Source organism: Myotis brandtii, unplaced genomic scaffold (genome assembly GCF_000412655.1).
Source record: "Myotis brandtii unplaced genomic scaffold, ASM41265v1 scaffold103, whole genome shotgun sequence".
In the NCBI taxonomy this organism is placed as follows: domain Eukaryota; kingdom Metazoa; phylum Chordata; class Mammalia; order Chiroptera; family Vespertilionidae; genus Myotis; species Myotis brandtii.
The window spans coordinates 3282463-3303144 of NW_005353460.1; the positions used below are offsets into that span (position 1 = coordinate 3282463).

The following is a 20682-nucleotide window of genomic DNA, read 5'->3' on the forward strand; positions in this document are numbered from 1 at the left end:
ATCCTGTTTCCTGTTCTGCAATCCTCTCAAATATTCTTGTGCTTTTATACCCAACTCCTCACTTCCCACAAGCCTGGCTCTATCTTACCGGCAAGAGCACCCTTCTACTCCCATTAGTACTTTAAGATCAAGGTCAGAATGCCTTTTTTCCCCTCCATTTCCTATATTACTAGTGGGGCCAGTTCCAATTCTGCTGTCCATAGGTGTGGGTAGGTGACTTGGTCATATTTGGACATAGGATTCTATTACTTTGGCCACAGAACTACATATGTGACTCAAACTGGCCCAATCAGACTCTTCTCTGACATTGGACATCTGGGTGCTTAGAGAAGTTTATGAAAACATAGGTTTGGGGCTGACTATAGAAGGAACCTGTCTGAGGACAAAACTGACAAAAACAGGGAGCCAGTGTCAAGAGGGAAAAGGAGAAAGGGAGGAAGAGGAATAAATGGGGAGAGAGAGGGAGGGAGAAAGGGAGTAAGAGATCGAAGGAGGAGAAAGAGGAAGAGAGAGAGAGAGAGAGGGAGAGGGTGAGAGCGACTGTAGAAGACATGTTCCAAGCTACTGTCAGCTCTACCCTTGGACTTTCCAGTTACCTAAGCCAATACATTATATTAAATTAAAAAAAAAACTGGACACAATGAAATGCTATCTACAGCTATTTGTTCTCACTGCCCACTAATCACCTGTCCTGGAATCTACCTGACTTCCTTGTTTAACTCTGCAGATGTGACCTCAGAGTTCTTAACAGAATTTCACACTTGCAGATTTACAGGTAAGGCATTATATTCTCCCTGGTGCTGAGCTGGCATGCCCCGGGCTCAGTTTTGGCTGTATAATTAAGTCACACTCCTGATCTGCCAGCTACCACACCCCATTTAAACCCACCACACTCTCTGCATTCTGTCTAATCCCTTTCTAGCTTTTCTTTGCTAGTCCCACTTGGCCTGAGGGCACACAACAATTCTACAGATGACATGAAGAGCTGAGATTGGAAAGAAAACACCTTAACTGCAGGAGTATGTCCATATTATTACTTCACCTGTACCTCTGCATTGGGAAACCCAAGGCATTTTAACTACAAAGGAATGCAGGTGAGATTTCAAGCAGTGCCAGAGGTCCCTGTGGTTTGAAGCTTTCCCAGCACTTATTAAGCAAAGCCACACTGAGTGATATTGATCATTTCCTGCTCTGTTCACATTCCCTTCCAAGAAAATCTGCTCTGTCTACAGTCCTGCCTACCTAATGGGCCATGTTTTGTGCTGTGTCACCCAGTCCTCTTGAGACCCAGTGTCAAGAAGATAAAAGTAGAAAAGAGAGAGAAACACCTACATTTTGAGTATTTGACTCACACTAAAGGAAGAACACTGTAAGACATCAGAGAAAGTCCATGAATCAACACCTTGACTCAGAAAATACAGCCTGAAGATCCTGATTTTGAATATCTACAAAAAGCTCATTTCCCAAACCACTCTGCATGAAAGAAATTAATATTCCCCAACCCAGCTCCTGGTGCTTACCTAACTAGGTGACTCTTAGCCCCTTGCAACCAATGGTAAACATCTAATAAATGATATAAAAATGTAGAGCTTTCTTTATCAAATATAAAGTTAGCTCTGATTGACCCGATAGATTAAGGCAGAGGTGGGGTGGCAGTGGAGGTGAGGGTGTGTGATTTAAATGTGTAATTGTGTTCAGCAGAAAGGTGAACCCAAGCCAAATTTAACATAACTTGACTTAGACCTAAGAGAAGAAAGAGACAGGTAACTCTAGTTTCTGGTCCCCTTTTCCAATGCATATCTTCTAGGAAACTTTTTCTTACTCTTCTAATAAATGAGATGAATCATTTATATAAATGTTGCATATCAGTTAGAATAATTGGAATGAAAGAAAAACATGGTATATTAAGTAAAAGAGGGGGTTACTGAAAAGATATTAGGCATTTTGGAACTGAAGGAAGGCTATATTTCCAGCTTTTTCAAAACTGTTTTTATAAACTTATAGATACACAAAAAATTGCAAAGATAGTGTTGAAAAGGTCCATGTAACCTTCAGCCAGTTTCCCTCAATGGTAATATTTCATATAATTATAGCATAATATATTGAAATAGAAAAAGGACATTAAGTATTGGTGTGGGTGTGTATATTTCTACTTTGTTTTATCAACTGTAGATTCATGCAACCACCACTACAATTAAGTCACCACAAAGGGATCCCTTTTAAACATTTCTAGAGTCACAATCCTTCCCTCCTCCCCAACATCCTTAACCCCAGCAACCACTTTTCTGTCCTCTAGCTCTATAATTTTGTCTTTTCAAAATTGTTATATAATTGTAATCACACAGTCTGTGACCTTCTAAGATTGGCTTATTTTCACTCAGCATAATGCCCTGGAGATCCATCAAAGTTGTTGATGTATGAATAGTTCATTTCTTCTGATTCCATGACATTGATGGAGCACAGTTTGTTTAATCATCCACCTATTGTGGGGCATGTTAACTGTGCCCAGTTCTTGGCTATTACCAATAAAGCTGCTAGGAACAATCATTGCACAGGATTTTGTATGGACCTCTTTTCAATCTTCTGGGATAAATGCCCAGGAGTGTAATTGCTAGGTCATAAGGTAAATGGATGTTTAGTTTTTTGTGTGTTTTTTTAAGAAACTGCCAAACTATTTTCCAGAGTGAGTATATCATTTTACCTTTCTACTATCAACGTATGAGAAACCCAGTTTTTCTGCATCCTTGCCAGAATTTAGCATTGCCACTATTTGTAATTTTAGCCATTCTGATAGGTATAGGGATACCTCTTTGTGGGCTTAATTTGCATTTCTGTAATGGCAAGTAATGCTGAATATCTTTTCAGTTCTTATTCGCCCACCATAAATCCTCTTGGGTGAAATGTTTCTCTATACCTTTGCCAAAGTATTGTTAGTAAAGATATAGTGAAGACCCAGGACACTTCTCACCACCAGGCGGTAATGAACCTTCCCACCTTACATGGTGTCAGTGGGGACCATGTGGGAGCCTGGATTTCCACCACCACCTGATGGTAATAAGGTGCCTCCATTTCTCTGCGCCAGGACATGAGAGGAGCCTAGTGGAGAATCAGTACCCAGTGGAAGAGGCCTTTCCCCTCAGCATGACCTCAGTGAGGAGCAATAACAAGGTGCCCCTGCACCTTTTCCTCCATTGGCCTTGGTTGGCAGGCGTGAGGGTGGGGCAGCAGATTTTCTGTGTAATTTGGCTGGAGTAGACTGGCTAGTTTCTCAAAGTTTTCTGTTTTGCCAGCTGCCCCTTTCCTGACCCTTTAACTAGAGACAACAGGCATTTGTTGGTGCTTTTACTATCTGTACCCATTGGCCTTTCTGGGTTGCTGGCTTCTCCAATTTCTAGTCAGGTATAGATGAGGCAAAAAAGCAAACCTAGTGCACTCACTTACTTGGGTCCTGAGATCCCTAATCTGCCTGATTTTAATCACCACTTTTCAGGGCCTTATTAGGTTATTTTACATATGATATAAAGGGATTTCAGTTATACTAAAGAGAGAGGATTCAGGGATTATGTTTTTTTTTCAATTTTTCTGTAATTGAAAGTCCTATAAACTAGACTTTAAAAAGGCAAGAAGCAAACATCTCAGCTGGAAGTTAAGGAACAAGAACTCCAATAATGATCTTTGTCAAGCTGGTCAAGTTGCCAGCATCAGGATGAATAATCTACTACTATTAAAATTTAAATACAGAAAAAAAAATCACATATCCAAGCTTAGGACATGTGCTCACCCCATCATAAAAGTGAGTCATTTCAGCCCTTACAGCTTTCATTGTTGAATTAGGTTTCTTTAATTCTTGTTCCACCACAACCACAGATTTTCCCAAAGGGAGAATAGGATGCTTTGGGGAAGAGTAAATGAGTGCTCGGAAGATCTCACTCACACACAATACCCAGCAAATGGGATCTGCAGATTATCTGTTTTGCTGCCCAATATTCATACATTTTCCCTTTGGATACACTTTCTAAAATATTCCATCCTATTAATATAATACAACTCATAAACATACAATAGAAACTATGTAAACTGAAGCCTTATAAATTAAATACCCATATCCAAATCAAGAAACTCTATTTAATGAGCATCTCTCCTCCACTAGCTCTGCTGTGATTTGATCTTTACATTATCTATAATAATAAAAAAGTAATATTCTAATTAGACCAGATGTCCTTCCAGACGAAGCTGGGGCTGGAGGGAAGTCTGGGTCCTGGATGCCAGAGGGAAGCTGGTGCCGGCAGCTAGGGGAAGGAAGGCCTACTCTTGCATGAATTTCGTGCATCAGGCCTCTAGTACAACATAACAGCCAATGACAGAGAACAGAAAAAGAAATAAGATAATTTAACAGACATATAAAAATTATTTGTAGGATTGTGTAGACATAACACAATAAATGCCTAAAGATAGGGGTTATAGATCCCATATCTATAAGATCCCATAAATAATATTCCTCTTTCCCTTTCTCCCATACATATGCTATATTCTCCTTGCCATCTGCCAGCAAAGAGTTCATCAGAGGATTGATTGCTTAACATGGTGACCAAAACCTTTGTCTTACTGGGGGTACTGAGACCTTGGCAGCCTTTCTATTAAGGACTTCCATAAACCTTTACTACTAGGCCTACTTGTACAAAAATGCTCCAAAGGTAATAACTTAGGTCTCATCTATATTTTTTCCTGCCCAAATGTATATGAATAATTTCATTTTTCCTTATAGTTAAAGCCATAACATCCTTTTTGACCATAACATCATCTAGTGACATGGAGAACCCAAGTTCTCAAGTAAATTAGACCTCAAGTTCTGAGAACTCCTGGAAACAATAATGTTGTAGATGGCAAGTAGATATGTAACCTTGAAAAGCACCAAGTCTGTTTCCACCTTTTAGTTCTAAGGACCACATATTATAGTTGCGGGTGAAACACCAGCATATTTTGGGCCACTGCCTTATAGCATTAATTACACTCTTTAGGACAGCTGCACAACATGGAAAGGTTTTGTCTCTTAGCTATGGTTAAACCATTTCTTCAGGATGAAAAGATACAGAAGATTATTCAGTGAATACCATTAGGATGGAGTCATTGCCTTACTGCTTTGACATTGAGGCAATAGCCTAGATGTTATAAAGTATAAGATATCACGATGGTGTATAAGAACTTCTAAAAACTCATGGATTAGAATGCTGACAAAGCATGACAGACATGGAAAACAAATCCAAATCTAGAAAAAAATTTTTTTTTTGTTCCAGTAGAAGCTAATTTGTGTCTCCTTCATAATGGAAGGGGTCTAATGTGGACAATCTATTATCATTGTGCTGAATTCTCTTATCAGTAAATGCTGCTAAACTGTGCTCAGCAATGGGGGCCTACTAGATATTCAGCAAAACTCAGTTGCATATCAGTCTTGGTGACAGGATGTCCTTGTGGCTGAGTTGGTGCAAAGTTGCCATGCCTACCGACATGGCTACTTTGATTGGAGTGTATTGAGCAAACTCTGGGGTAACCAGTAAAGGAACTTTATACAAAGCAAGTCTGTCAATCTGATTATTAAGATTCCCTTTTGTAGTGCTAAACTGTTGGTGATGATTTACATGAAATAGAGTGTTGATTTTTATTTATAATATCAAACCATCTGGCTAATAAAACTATATTTCTTACTGCCATGGTATCTACTAAGTGTAGCCATGTAACTAAATTCTGCCAATGAGATGTAAATGAAAATATTGTATAGAATTTCCAAGAAGATAACTTAAAAGAAGCTGACCCAGCATGGAGGCACTCCTCTTTTGGTTTTCTCCTCTCCCTCCTCCTTCCCAATGCTTAGAACACGATTGGCTGGAGTTCCAGCAGATGTCTTACAGTATAAAGTAAGCATGATGACCACAGAGCAGTTATGTTAGTCCTCGATATCCACCTACAACTTCTATTACGTTAGAACAGAAATCAAAACAAATGAACAACCTTTCACATTGTTCAGTTATTATTTTGTAGAGTTTCTGTTGTGTTATCTGAAACAAATCCTAAATAATATAGGATTCATTCTTCAAGATTCATCCACACACTATTCTCCTCAAAACTTCCTTGTCATCAATTTCCTAATCAAGCACCTTCCAAATTCCTCACCATCTGACCAGACAATTGGCTACTACTCATGGTTAAGTAACAATCTTATCTCATTCCAGCTTTCCTAAACAAAATTGTTGAAATATGCTCTTTAGAATTTGGCTAGTGGAATGATTTTCTTTCTCCATTGTGCTTCAGGATTAAGCCTGAGTGAGGTTATAATGATGTGGGAATCACAAGAATAATCTCATAGCAGGAAAATTGGATGGAAAAGAAATGAGATTAATATATTCCAATCATGTGTTCACTACCTGCATTATATCATCAAGTTTCAAGTACCTGAAGAAAAAAAAAAGGATTCCAATTGATCGAAGTTTAGATCATCTGTCCACATCTTGTCCACATGAGTTGATAGAAGGTAAAAGCGGTTCCCTTCAACTTCTTTAGTAATAGGTAGAAACAGGGATTCACTGTGCAGCACCCCATATAATTGAGAAGTAATCTCCCTTTTCCCCTAAAAAAATGCAAAATCAAGATGTCACTAAGAAGGAGGAATGGATGCTATCCAGACAAAAATGATAAATATCTGTTAAGGATATTTTGGCAATTTCTACCTTATTAGACTCAGTTAAGTGTTATGGGGTTGCTAATAAGCCTTCAGTGTAAGACAGAGCTTGTTTAAGTCCAAGCTCTTCTACCTAGTTGTTGGTCATCTATAGAAAATTGCATGACCTATAGAAGCTCAAATTGTCTCATCTGTACACGAGGTTACAGTATAGAGTTTCTTAGGTACATAACCTAAATATTAGATGAGACAACTTATATAATACACATAGAATAACATCTGATGATAACTTATTATTCTAAGTCTTATTTTTTCCCCTTTATGATATCAAAATGAAGGTTTTTTACTTGATTCAAAATCTAAGGGCCATAAAAGAAAATATTTATCAATGGATAATCTGAATTTTAGCCTTCTTAAAATATTGGTGTATATATATAGTGATTAAGAGCAAAGGATTTTGAATCAGACAGACCTCAACCAGTAATATGATACTGATCAAGTTACTTACCTCTCTAAATTTCTACTTCCTCATATGTAAACTGAAAACAATGATAAATACTTTAAAAGCTTAATCCAAACAATTATGCATGTAAAGCAAGCATGTCAAACTCGCGGCCCACAATGAATATTTTTGCGGCCCACCCAATATAATGGTACGTAAGAAATGTTTTAGTAAAAATTTCGTAACTTAATTTTTACAATATCCTGTTATATATAATCATTAATAATGAACTACAAGGTTCGCTAATGACTGATGACTATAATCGTGTTGCATTTATTTCCCTTACGCGCCTTGCGCGCAGGCGTACCATTTCTCTCCACTAATACTAGCAGTGAATATTTCAGCAGCTGATTGCCATGTCACTAGTCTTGGACTGACTTGTTTGGTATGTGCAACAGAAAATATTTCACTTTCAGAGAACAAGCATTATGCTTATTAATTTGTGCAGTTATTCAATGTCTGGTAAGTTAATGTTCAAGAAAAAAATATCAATTTTTATTAAAAAGTTCTATTATTTTATGTTAATGATTACTCATTTATTTCAGCTCTTTGTATTCAGCATGTCCCTATTAAAATAAACCTACGTTTCTATGAAAATTGAAGCTTCTTTTTTCAGCCCACATAAACTTAAACCTTGTTTATTTGGCCCATTTAGCCTTTGAGTTTGACATGCTTGATGTAAAGCATTTAGTATAGAGTGTAACACACAGTAAAATGCTTTAAAATGGGAACTGCTATCACTATAATTATTATCATTATTATTAAATATAAGACATGCTGACTCAAGGTATACTATGTATACAATTTTCTGGAAACATTCAATGCTATATGAGAATAGAAAAACAAATTACCTCCATTCTACAATATCATTATAAAGAGGGGAAAAAGAGGGTGTATTTAATATAACACTCTGAAACAGCTTTAGACAGATAATGATAACAATCAATGATTGTACTATTACTCTATTATGGCTTCATAAAATGGATTACATGCCCATAGTGTACATAGATAACATTGCTTGTACTTCCCCTTAGGGACTAACTGCCTATACTTAAGACCACAGACAAACTCTTATTCAATTAAGAAACTTGTCTGAAATCTATTTCTAGCCCTGGTCTTTCCCCACTCTTTAACCCTGCTGAGATGCCTCAAAAGACTAACACAAAACAGGGTGTGGGAAAGTAGCACAACTGAAAGAGAAAGCTCAACTAACAGATGCATAACCACTTTCAGCAGGGCAAGTTATCACAAGAGTCACTTATATGAGACTGCAATAACTCAGTGGGTACAACATCCAAACTACCAGCAGCAAGGTGAGTCACAAGCCTCCATAGTGACTTATTCTCTGCAAAGCACGTTTAAGCACATTACTAATTCATTAATTCACATTTATTGAATACCCACTATGCACAGAGCTAATGACTCAGGAAACAGAATCATCACGTTAGCCAAAAATCTTTCAAGCTAGAAGAATTATGCATATACTCATTAATTCACTGATGCACTCATCCAAGTATTCAACATCTATTTAATGAACATGTATTAAATGCCAGACACTCGACTTAGGAATGGAATATGAAGATAAATAAGAAAAAAGTTCCTGAGGTGCCCAAGGTTTGATCAAGTGTTATCTCCTGCCTATGAAACACATTTGCCTCCTTGCACCTGTGATTTATTTCTGCCAGGGTAATGTGTTGTGGAGCAGTCATCAGGTTAAATATTTAGGGGTGAAGAAAACAGTATGTTGATGTCCAGGTCCTGCTAAGCAGGTAGCCACCATTATCCCCAGAAATATGAGGTGAAAGGACGCAAGTCAGAAGTGCATATTTTATGGTGGAGGTGGCATGACACGAACCAACTGCATTGACCTTTAGAATTTAAAGAAATGTTCCTTGAACAAACAATCACTTCAGCAACTCTGGGGAAACTGGTTTCAGAAACCTGTTGTGTAATAGTTGACCAAGGGCATTCGGTGTGCTTCTTGTTTGCATTTTGCTGCATGAGTATGTTTTAGTCTGTGTGCTCCCCACCCTTCTTCATGGACTGTCTAAAACTTAATGTGTATGTCTGGAAGTTAATGCTCTATTGTGCTTCTGGTTCTGTCTGCTTCAGCTAATGGAGTGTAGATAGCCATGGTTATTTGCAACTTCTGTCGTCCCCTTAGGGATTCCAGTTAGTAATTCCAGCCAGTTCTGATAAACAAAGGACAGAGAGAACTGGCACAGAGGTTGGAAATTGCTTGCTCTGTGCCAGTTACTAGTCTGTCACGGGTCAATGTCCTGAGGGTGCCTGTGCAGCTATAGGAACACAACATTGGGAAGAAGAATTATCACCGAGGTTGGCATTTGGCGAACAGGTACACCCTTGAATAGAATGAGTGGCCTCTCAGAGAGGAATGGAGCACTGAAACATTATCTGATGAAGAGGCAGGTGAGGAACATGGCAGGAGAGTGTCTCCCAAAGACACTTAGCAGTGGAGACAAAGCTATGTTATTTTCCAGAGCCTTCTTATTATAGATTTATCAATATCTTGGATTGGTTTTCTCCAAAAGAAATCCCTGAGACAAAGACTTGGATGCCAGTAATTTATTTTGAAGTAATCTCTAATATCGCAAATGAGAGAGTGATGACAGTGATTCAGAGAGGAAGAAAATCCACTAAAGCATGTTATTGAGTGGGCTAAGCTCTGCAGGCAACTGGGTCTCAAATGTAACGAAGACACTGCAAGGCACCATGACAAGGGAGCACAACTCAGAACTGTCCAACCAGGAAGTGTGGAGGCTTCATGGTTTTCCCAGTGACTCCCATTCCATGAGTTGTGGTTTGCTCCAAAGGACATTAACCACCTACACATACTTCTGGGTTGCACTGGTATGCAGAGGGCAAGCTCAGTGGTACGGAAGAAAACCCTCACGCAGAGAGAGAAATACAGGTGCTTAATGTGGAAACATTCTGGAAACTATCTACCACCACCGTAAGTGAACTCAGATGTGGACTGTGGGGATATTGGGGAGCATCGATAGTGTCTGCTACAGTCAGCAGACACACAAAATTTAAATTTGGAGAGAAAGAAAGAAAGAGCTACCTAGAGAGGAAAACTCATTTTTATATGAAAAAATAGGAAGTCAAGACATGAGGTATGGTGATATAAACAAAAGCTCTAACAAGAGTCACTCCACCGCCTTCTATCTGCATAACCCTACATTATTGCCTTAATTTTTTCTAGACCTCAAATTCTACATCTGTGAAATGAAACTTATAAGATCTATTTAATCTTGCTGGAAGAATTTTTAAGAGGATCAAATGAGAAAGCGTTTTTGTAGATATAAAACTAAACATTATTATACACTAAATTTATTTATTTAACCAATATTATTGAACTCCTTCCCACTCTATATTAGGCACTATGCTAAGCATTAAAGATATGACAGTATACAAGACCAATGAAGTTCTTGTTCTTACTGAGCTTATTGTCTTTTGGGGGACCTAGACCCCCCAAAATTTATAATGTGTATAATACTATGAGAACAATTTAGTAGGACTGGAGCTTAAGAAGTGAGGAGTGGAAAAGGCAGGAGAGAGGAAGGGCCTTAGAGATCCCCAAGTTTAGATCACAAAAGGCCTTGGAGTTACATTGAAACGTTCTGACTTTTATCTGGAAAGCAATAGGGAATCAATGGAATTCTTCTTAAAAAGAAGAGATGAGGTCATATGGTTCTTCTACCATCATCACCATCCATCCACAGAACTCTTTTCATCTTACAAAACTATAACTCAGTACCCATTAAACCATAGCACTCCATTCCTCCTTCCCCTTAGCCCCAGGCAACCTTCTGTCTCTATGGATTTAACTACTCTAAGTATCTAATGTAAGTGGAATCATATGGTATTTGTTCTTTTGTGGCTGACAAATTTCACTTAGTGTCATGTCAAGATCCATGTGAGTTATATGAATCAAAACATGTGTCAAAATTTTCTTTCCTTTTAAGACTGAATAATATTCCATTGTATGTATGTACCACACCTTGTGTATCCATTCATGACAATTTGAGTTGCCTTTTCCTTTTGGTGAGAAGAATGCTGCTCTGAACATGGATGTACAAACATATCTTCAAGTCCTTGCTTTCAATTCTGACACCTTTTATCTATTACCACATGTTGTTTTTGGACCAGTTTCACATTTGCACATCTTTTCTTCTTTATTAGTGAATATATGGAATGTTGCAGGCCATTCTTCTGTTCGGAGACATTTATCAAAGTCCCTGTCTACTGTGTTCCTCACAAGAAATGTAGAATAATGGAGAGTATAGACTCTAAAACTAAACCTTGGTTTCAATTCTAAAACTTCCAACTTACTAGCTGAATAAAGCTGAGCAAATTCCTTTACTTCTTTAAGGTTCAGCTCACTCTTCTCTAAAATGAGGAGAATATAATTAATTGAATAGATGACTATACACAATAGCAATTATATACTATATTATATAACCAAAGTAGTTTAGGAACTCAGAACATTAAAAATGATCTTTTAAAAATAGTGATTATTAATCTTGTGGGCACTTACTAAGCTATTTTGGATTCATAAGTTTGTGAACCAGTGAGGGAATGAGTGGAGTTGTTTGAATGCCAGGTCTGAACTAATTGGGGGCACCCTGACTCCTGTGATCCCCTGAACTGAGGCAGAGAAAACAATATTGAGAGGGGATCTCCTACCCCATCATACTACAGTGCTACGCCAGCTTTGGGTGACTCAGGACCTACATGGTGCCTTTGCACACAGGCCACCAATGTCAACTCATTTGCTCTGGATATGGAACCGGGGTGGAGAGGAAAAGATAAGAAAGGTGAAACCTACTCACAATCCAGCAGACCCTGGGTAGGAGTTTTTCTCAGGCATGTTGCCTTGTTTTTTCAACCAAGACACATTTCCAGTCCCATAATCCAGGAGATTCTTCACTGCCTCTCCCCGAAAACTTAATCTTATATTACAGTCAAAATTTTCCCTTGACATTTTGCAAGCTAACTCAATTCTTTTGTGAAATGAGACATAATACAAGTACTAAAACCATGGTGCTTAGATGTCAGAATTATTAAATATATCGTTTTAATTAGAGATTGACATACTGCAAAGCCAATACTATTCGTCAAAAATACTTCCAGGCTCTAAGAAGTATTACTCTAATTTCTTTTAATGTTTGATTAGACTAGAAATCGCTGTAATGCAACTAAAATTGTAGATGATAAAATTTTTGTAAGGTTACCAAATCTCAGTCTCTCAGGTAGGTAGCAACTTGAGAGGGGCATTGTACCACTCATGAGAAATAACTTCATAAGACAGAAACAGTTGGCTACTTCATTACTCAGATTTCAACCTAAAAAAAGAAATCAAAACCACAGCCCCCAAATCCAAAAGTCAGTCTACCAGGGACTATAACAGGTCATTATAGAGTATTTCTTTTACTCCAAGGTGTATTTTCTCCAAAGTTTCTAGGGCAAACGGTCGCCAAAACAAACACGAATGGATTGTACATAGAAAAGCACTTGTGTATATACACTTCCTTTTAGAAAGTGCTAATCATCAGGTGACTCAACCTGTTGACTCCTCACAAAGGTGTGCCTTTCGCTCCAACTGAATTGGTGACACTAGGTCTCAGACTTGAGTGGAGGCACTTAACATTGTATGTGGGAAACGTATTTATACGTTTTACGGTGACTGTAAGTAGTAGAGCCACCTGTTACTACCCGCAAACAATGTGTTAATAAGGAAGAATGGACATCAGATATCTTCCTTAATACACTCAAATAGACAAATGCCCATTCCATTAAGGTCCCCTTTTGTGAGTACAGATTGGAAATAAGCTTCTTCAAGAGGTGTAGCTGCGGTAAGGTAATATAGGGGTGGGCAAAAGTAGGTTGACAGTTGTAATACAAATAACTAATGCAATCCTACATAATAAAAAGGTAATATGCAAATTGTCCCCTCCACCAGGTGTTCAACCAGGGGCAGGGCTGGCCCGCCAACCACCTGGAGCCCCTCCCCCCAGCTGGCCCCACCCCTGATCAGCCCCCCCCCACCTCACTCAGACCCCATCCCGTTCCCTTCCATAATTCTGGATTGGGGCTTTTTTTTACAACAGATATAGCAAATCATATGACATAGGGGTTATTATTTCTCCTTATGTTTTAGCTTTTTTGTGATGCTTATCATGTGTATACTTTGTGTGGATGTGTGGGCAGCTGGGGAAGAACCTGAAACTAGAATACTGAAGAGTGCCCTCAAGTCAAGAGTTACGCTTTCTTGAGTAAGAGTATTGTGGATTCAAATCCCTCCATGAAATCTACTACTGTGATGCTCAGTTTTCTCATCTGGACATAAATATTATATTATCCAACTGTCTTATTCTTTTTTTTAGACACTGATATTGAAAGCAAAAACATCCTCCCTAGTATTTACCTCATAATTAGCTGAAATAAATGAATAAGATGAAATGAATGGATAAATTAGGTGTGAAAGGCCTGATATATAGGAGATATCCAATACATAAAAACATTATTATCCGTTGTAGCAGTAGTGGCAGCCCAACCTCCTTGGACTGGCTGATCTAAAGTAGAGTTCATTGTGATCTTGCCCTAAAGAGCTCTTTTCAGTTTTGTAATGTGGTTCACACCTCATCAGCAGTAAAGTCCTAGAATCAGAAAATCATCCAGCAGGCTCCTCTGGAGGTTGTCTCTGGGATAAAGTATGTCAGGATAAGACAAGAATAAAACTTATTTTTGGTGTACACATCTCAGACCATCATTAAAGGTCAAGGTGTAAACAGAGTGTAATGTCCCAAGAAGGGTAGAGGACATCCATGCAAAAGGCAAGCCTGGCATAAGCCAAACAGGCTAAAGAAGGAATGCATCTCAAAAGGACATAGAAGCCAGATTGAATGGCCAAACAAAGAACAATTTGGGCGTTAAAGTGAATAATTATAGTAACAGATTATAACTCACTGAATACCAAAGGAAATCATGAATCTTATTTTAGCATGAATTAATTGAATATTTAATTTGAAATGGAATGTTTATATACTATCAATGTAACTACATACAATTTATTCACTTTAAGCCGGAAAATAATAATTTTACAATGAAAAATCCTGGCAGACACGAACTCAAACGTTTGTTTACATTCAGTCTTGACTTTCCCTCTTTCCTTTCTGTCTTCAATCTACTGGATACATTTACCTCTTCATCACTCCTTGGAAATCATTGTCATCAAGGTCAATATGACCTCCACAAGGTCAAATCTAATGGTCAATCCTCCATTATCTCCTCTGACCCCTCAGGAGGGTATTACACAAATGATCACTCACCCATTCTTAAAAGCCTTTTGAAAAACATTACATCTGTACCACCATTTAGTTCTGGTTCTCCTTATACTACACAGGCTGCTCTTCCTTACTGTCTTTTGCTGGGCTCTCTCTTCTTCCCCACTATTAAATCTTGTAATGTCCCAAGGTCCTTTCCTCAACTCTCTTTTTTCTTTTAAATCTATTATCACCCCCTATTTAATTATAACCAATGCACTGTTGGTTCCTAAGTTTACATAAATTAACTGTCAAAGACATTTATCCAACTGTCTACTCAACATCCAATATCCAATTAAATATCTACTGGAAATTGCAAATTCAGAAAATCCAACACTGAATTCTTGATTCCTTTCTCTTCCCCAAAACCTGCTAATCTCCTATTGTTTCTTATCTCAGTAAATGCTGCTACCATTTATCCTGTTGCTTGAACCAAAATCATTAAAATTGTCCTCAATTTTATCCTTTCTCTTTCCACATTCAGTAATAATAGAGCATTTACTGAGTACTAGGCACAGTTGCAAGTGCTTTGCATAACTAATATAATCTTTACAAAAATTAATAAACTAGGTTATTTTTACCTCTACTTCACTGATTTTTAACTCATTAGTAAGATAAGGAAACAAAAAAAAACAGAGGTTGTCATTTCATAATGCTATAGAGATAATAGCTTGTGAGAAAGGGATTTTAAACTTGAGAAGCCTGTCTCCAGAGACTAGGATCCTAACCATCATTTTACACTGCCTAGATTGCCATCATCCACTAATTTATTCTCCTTCATTTACTCTTTTTCTCCTAAAGAAAAAAATTCTACATAATATGATAAGCATTCCATTTTTTAAAAGTCAGCTAACATCACTCTTCTGCTTTAAAATACTCTCATGGTTTTCTATTACATAAAGAATACAATCAATCTGTCTGCTATGACCTACAGGCCATATTGATGTAACCCATGCAGCATCCTATCTCTAACTTTTGTGAGACTAGGCCAAAAGTATATTCATACCATATGTCTAAATATGAAACTATACAAAATCAAAATACTTAAAAGGGTAATTTTTTCATGTTTTTTTAAATATAAGTAAGCTTTATTAAATAATATTGCAAAAGTAAAACTATTTAAAGTCTTAACAAACATTTAAGATCCATTTCATTGCAAGGATCAATAAAAGGCATCACTCTTCACGCATTTTATTTCTAGTCTAACATATACACAAATTTAAGAGCAATATGAATTGTCTTATATGGCATAATGTTCCTCAGACACTATGTGCAATTTATGCTAGTACCATACTCCGTGTTTGTTTATAAATAACTCAAGAACCAAATTGGAAGCAAAGAGAAACAAAAAATGGACAGTACACACTTCTGGGAAATCATTGCATTCATGCTATCTAAGAGGTAGAGTTTGACAGGTTAGATAATGTATCTAAACACTTCTCCTTCTCAAATCCACTGGGCAATTCACAACAGTGCCCTTCACTGATGTCAGCAGCAATACAACTCTCAAATCTGTAAAGAATTTGAACAAAATTGCCCACTCTTTCCAGTATATAAAATAGGAGATCTGAAAGAGTTTCCTTGGGTGGTATTAGTCAGAGAAAATGCTGGCAGTTACAAGTAGTGCTCTGCCAACATTGGATGTGGGATCCAAAATGACAGAGTTGCCTGGGGCGGGTTAATAATTGTAACATTGTTGTTGTTTTTAGGTTTAATGTATGAGGAAAATCTGAAGCATGGTTTCAGGATGTGGATCTTTCTTGTTGGGGTCTAAAGATAGTAGTGGGTCAATGGCAACTTTTGCCCTTGATTCTCACATGGCATCTTTTGCCCTTAATTACTACACTCAAAATACTCTCAGAGAAAACTGGCTTGATTATCCTTATTATGCTTAAATCTCTGGATTCTAGCTTTCCTTCAGAACTTTTCAAGGAAGTTTGCACTATTTGGTGAACTCCTTAGTGCTTTTTAAAGAGATTTTTATAATACTTAAGTCTAGATTTGAAGCTGCTTTCATTGGGAGCCCTAATCAAAAACCATTTTTTTTTCAGAATCCAGTGCAGATTCTTTCTAATTTGGTTGCTCCATACCAACCCCATGACCCCCTACCACTCTTTTAAGATATTTATTGTAAAAGGTACTTAAAAACCTCTATATTGACAACCACTAGATATCTTATTCGACTGTTTGATTCTCTGTTATTACTTCTGCTTCACCAAATATTCTTTCTCAATATTATTTTCCAGCTCCCTCTACTTTACAAACCTGAATTTACTTAAAGCTCAGTCCTTGACTTCTTATCATCTGTTTTTACACTTTTTCAATATGACCTTATGAATGCTTTTGGTTCTAACATATATACCAATGATTACTAGATTTTTATCTTCTAATTTTTACCTCATTTCCAATATTAACAGATTAAAATGAAAATTTGTTGGCTTTTCTCAAAACATTTAGAAAAAAGATTTGATGAAATATGACATTCATTCATGATATAACCCCCAAACTAGGAGTAGAAGAATAACTCTTTGATATGAGAGAAATTTACATAAAAACTATAGCAACAATAGTTAGTGAAATAGGAAGAACTTATCCTCTGAAAGCTGAAATAAGATAGGTGTGTTATCACTGCTTCTATTGAGAGAATAAGGCAAAATAAAATAGTAAGCATTATAAGATAATAATGAAAGAAAGTAAAAAGCAGTTATACAAAGATAATATATTTATATATAAAAACTATAGATAAATTATTAAAATTAATAGTTGTTTTTAGTGGTAGCTGTATATTGACACAATATAAAACAAACCATTCTACTTCTATATTAGCAAAAATATAAACATGTAGAAATTAGAAGTTATAAAATTTTGAAATATATATTGCTTATATAACATCAAATAATATGAAGCATGTAAGAAACATATAACAAAATGTATGAAAGACTTCTGAGAAATTGTGAGACATTAAATGTTTTTGAGAGCATTAAAGAAGAAAATATAAATAGAAAAATTAATAGATCCTATTGACTACTTGGAAGGTCAAATATTAAAGGATTCAATGCAATCAACAACCCAGCAATTGTTCTTGGTATTTTTTAATATGATGGGTTTATTGTAAAAATAACATAGAAATACAATTGTCAAATAAAACAACGACATTTTTAAAAAATATATTTTTATTGATTTCAGAGAGGAAGGGAGAGGTAGAGAGAGATAGAAACATCAATGATGAGAGGGAATCATTGATTGGCTGCCTCCTACATACCCCACACTGGGGATCGAGCCCACAACCTGGGTATGTGCCCTGACCCAGAATCGAACTGTGACCTCCTGGTTCATAGGTCAACACTCAACCACTGAGCCATGCCAGCTGGACAAAACAATGACATTTTAAGGAAGAAAAACTTATTCAGAAGAGTTTGCCAATTTCAAGTCATTATCTATATATATAAAAGCCTAAGCGACCTTTATGACCGAATGACTGAACGAATGAACTACCAGAATGACCAGTCGACCAGTCGCTATGATACGCACTGACCATCAGGGGGCAGATGCTCAATGCAGGAGCTACCCCCTGGTGGTCAGTGCGCTCCCATAGCCAACCTCCCGCAGCCCCTTCTCCGGTCGGTGCCCCCATTGGCCCCGATTGGGGGAGCCGGTCAGCCAACTTCCAGCAGTCCCTCCCCACAGCCGGCTGAGCCCCGATAGGTCTCGATCACCGGCCAGGCTGAGGGACCCCACCAGTGCACAAATTTATGCACCAGGCCTCTAGTAAAACTATAATAATTTAAAAAGCTTTGTATTTGCACTGGGGTAGTGCAATGGAATAAAATAGAGGACATTGGTAGTGGGCCATGAACAGAACATGTGAATATTTAATAAATGACAGAATTATCATTTTTTGACTATGTGGTTTTAGAACAATTGGGTTTCCCACTTGGATAAAAGATATTTGAACATTACTGCATACCATACACAAAACATTGATAAACTGCATAACATTGATGTTTCTATCTCTCTAGGTTAACTCAGCTCTAGGTGAGTCAACAATATAAATGTTAAGGAAAAATATAAACATTTTATGTATAAAAGAATATATTTATGACCTGCAATAGGGAAATAGTTATTAAATGAGACATCAAAAAGAAGTTATTGAAAAATTGAGCTACTTTGAAATTCTGTTACCAAAAGACAGGTTTTATAGAGAGAAAAGGAAAGCCACAGAGTATAAGAAATATTTCAAACCCATATAACTGGTCAAGAACTACCATGTAAAATATATTTAAAAAAAAAACTCCAGTTACAACAACAAAAAAACATACATCAGGAAGTAAACAAAGTATCCCAATTTTTAAAATGAAAAAAAATATGTGAACATTTTCTATTTTATAAAATCAAAACAGCCAAAAGACATTTGAAAATGAATCTCATTTATAAACAGGAAAACATTAACTGGAACCACAATGAGATACTCTTATGTATCAAAATGGCTAAAATCTGGCATTTTATAGTAATGTTGGCATGGATATAAAGCAACAGGAAATGTTACATTATTTGGTGCCAGTATAAATTGCTATATATAATTAGACTATAAATTTTTGACAATATTTTCAAAAGCTGAATATATGCATATTAAGCAATCCTACCCTAAGTATAAACTCATGGAAATGTACACCAAGAAATATGTTCACGAATGTTCCTAGAAGAATAATAATAGCTGAAAATCTGAAAAAAAAACTCCAATGCACATCAACATTAGGATGAATAAGTGTAGACTGCTGTATAGTAATACAAATAAATAACAATAGTTGCCTGCAATAACATAGATCAAATGTCAGCAAACTACAGCCCATGGGCCCAAACAAATCCACTGTGACCTATTTTTTCATAGCCTACAAGCTAAGGATGTTTTTACATTCCTATGGCTTGTAGCACAAACAAAAAAACAAACACAAAATAATATATGTCAGAGACTGTACATAGTTTGAAAAGACTAAAATATTTACTATTGGGCCCTTTACAGAAAAGGTTTGCCAATGCCTGACATAGATGTTAAAGCACACTCTTGATCAAAAGAAGTAGGACTTAAGAATGAATAGAGAACTATTCCAATCAAAAAAAGTTCAAAATCCAGGAGAAGTAAACTCTTCTGTTTTATGATTAATGTAAGTAGTAAAACTATAACAAAACCCCAGAAAATGTCTATCACAAAAGTCAGATTGTAATTATTATGTGGGAAGAAGAGTGTTATCATGGGGAGAGGCACACAGGAACTTCAGGCACTGGTACTGAAGTTTTGTTTCTTGACCTGTAGGAGTTTGGAGTTCACTTTAAGTGCGCACACGCGCACACACACACACACACACACACACACACACACCAATATTGGTATATATTTATTTTACAATGATTTTTTTAAAGAATAAGTTGGACCTTTGGTTTTCACAATATGGCATACTGAGATATGTGGCAAATACATATAATTTTTAATAACATCTAAACACATATTTTAATATATATTTGACATAAAAAGAAACAAGGTAAAATTATTAGATGCCAGAAACAAAGAAATATCTTAAAGTCAGAGAGGAAAGCTCCTGAGTGATGCCATGGTAACTCAGGAGGGAACTGAATTCCAATATGGGCCTTAATCTCTGGGGCCAAGATGATGGTGCCTGAGAGGAAGTGGTGGGTTTCATCACTTCAGGCACATTTGTAAAAGCAACATGTCACCCAGACTCCTGCATAAAGTGCAGAACTGGGGAGAATTGCTCACTGAATCAAAGAAAAACAAAAATATATCCTTTCACTACTGCAAAGAAGAGACAAAAATTCTGATTTCTTCCTGGAAATATAGGGAATGTCAAAAAATGTAGATACACTTTAACAGCTGATTTTATTACATTTTAAAAATGAAATGTATTTTAATAAACACTGCCTTTATAATTATTTCAAGTGTTCATACATTTTGGGGGACACCCTGTATAAGTGGGGGAAAATATATTCATTGGGAAATGGAATCCCAGTCTATGCCAAATAGAGTGAAAAATCTGCCATAAATATTGGTCTGAGAGTAAAGATATGCTGAGATTCTGACATAAGGAAACAAAACAATTTTTTTTTGCTGCTTTTAAGATTCTCTTTTTGTCTTTAAAAAATAT

At 36.7% G+C, this 20682-nt stretch overlaps 1 long non-coding RNA gene across 1 annotated transcript in view; it reads right to left on the reverse strand.

Moving 5' to 3' along the window:
- Positions 1 to 6613, reverse strand: part of LOC106725416 — a 30752-nt gene extending 24139 nt beyond the window's left edge. The window contains exon 1 of the long non-coding RNA XR_001361300.1: positions 6448 to 6613. This is a non-coding gene — a long non-coding RNA (uncharacterized LOC106725416). The remainder of the gene's footprint in view (positions 1 to 6447) is intronic.
- Positions 6614 to 20682: the final 14069 nt, after the last annotated feature.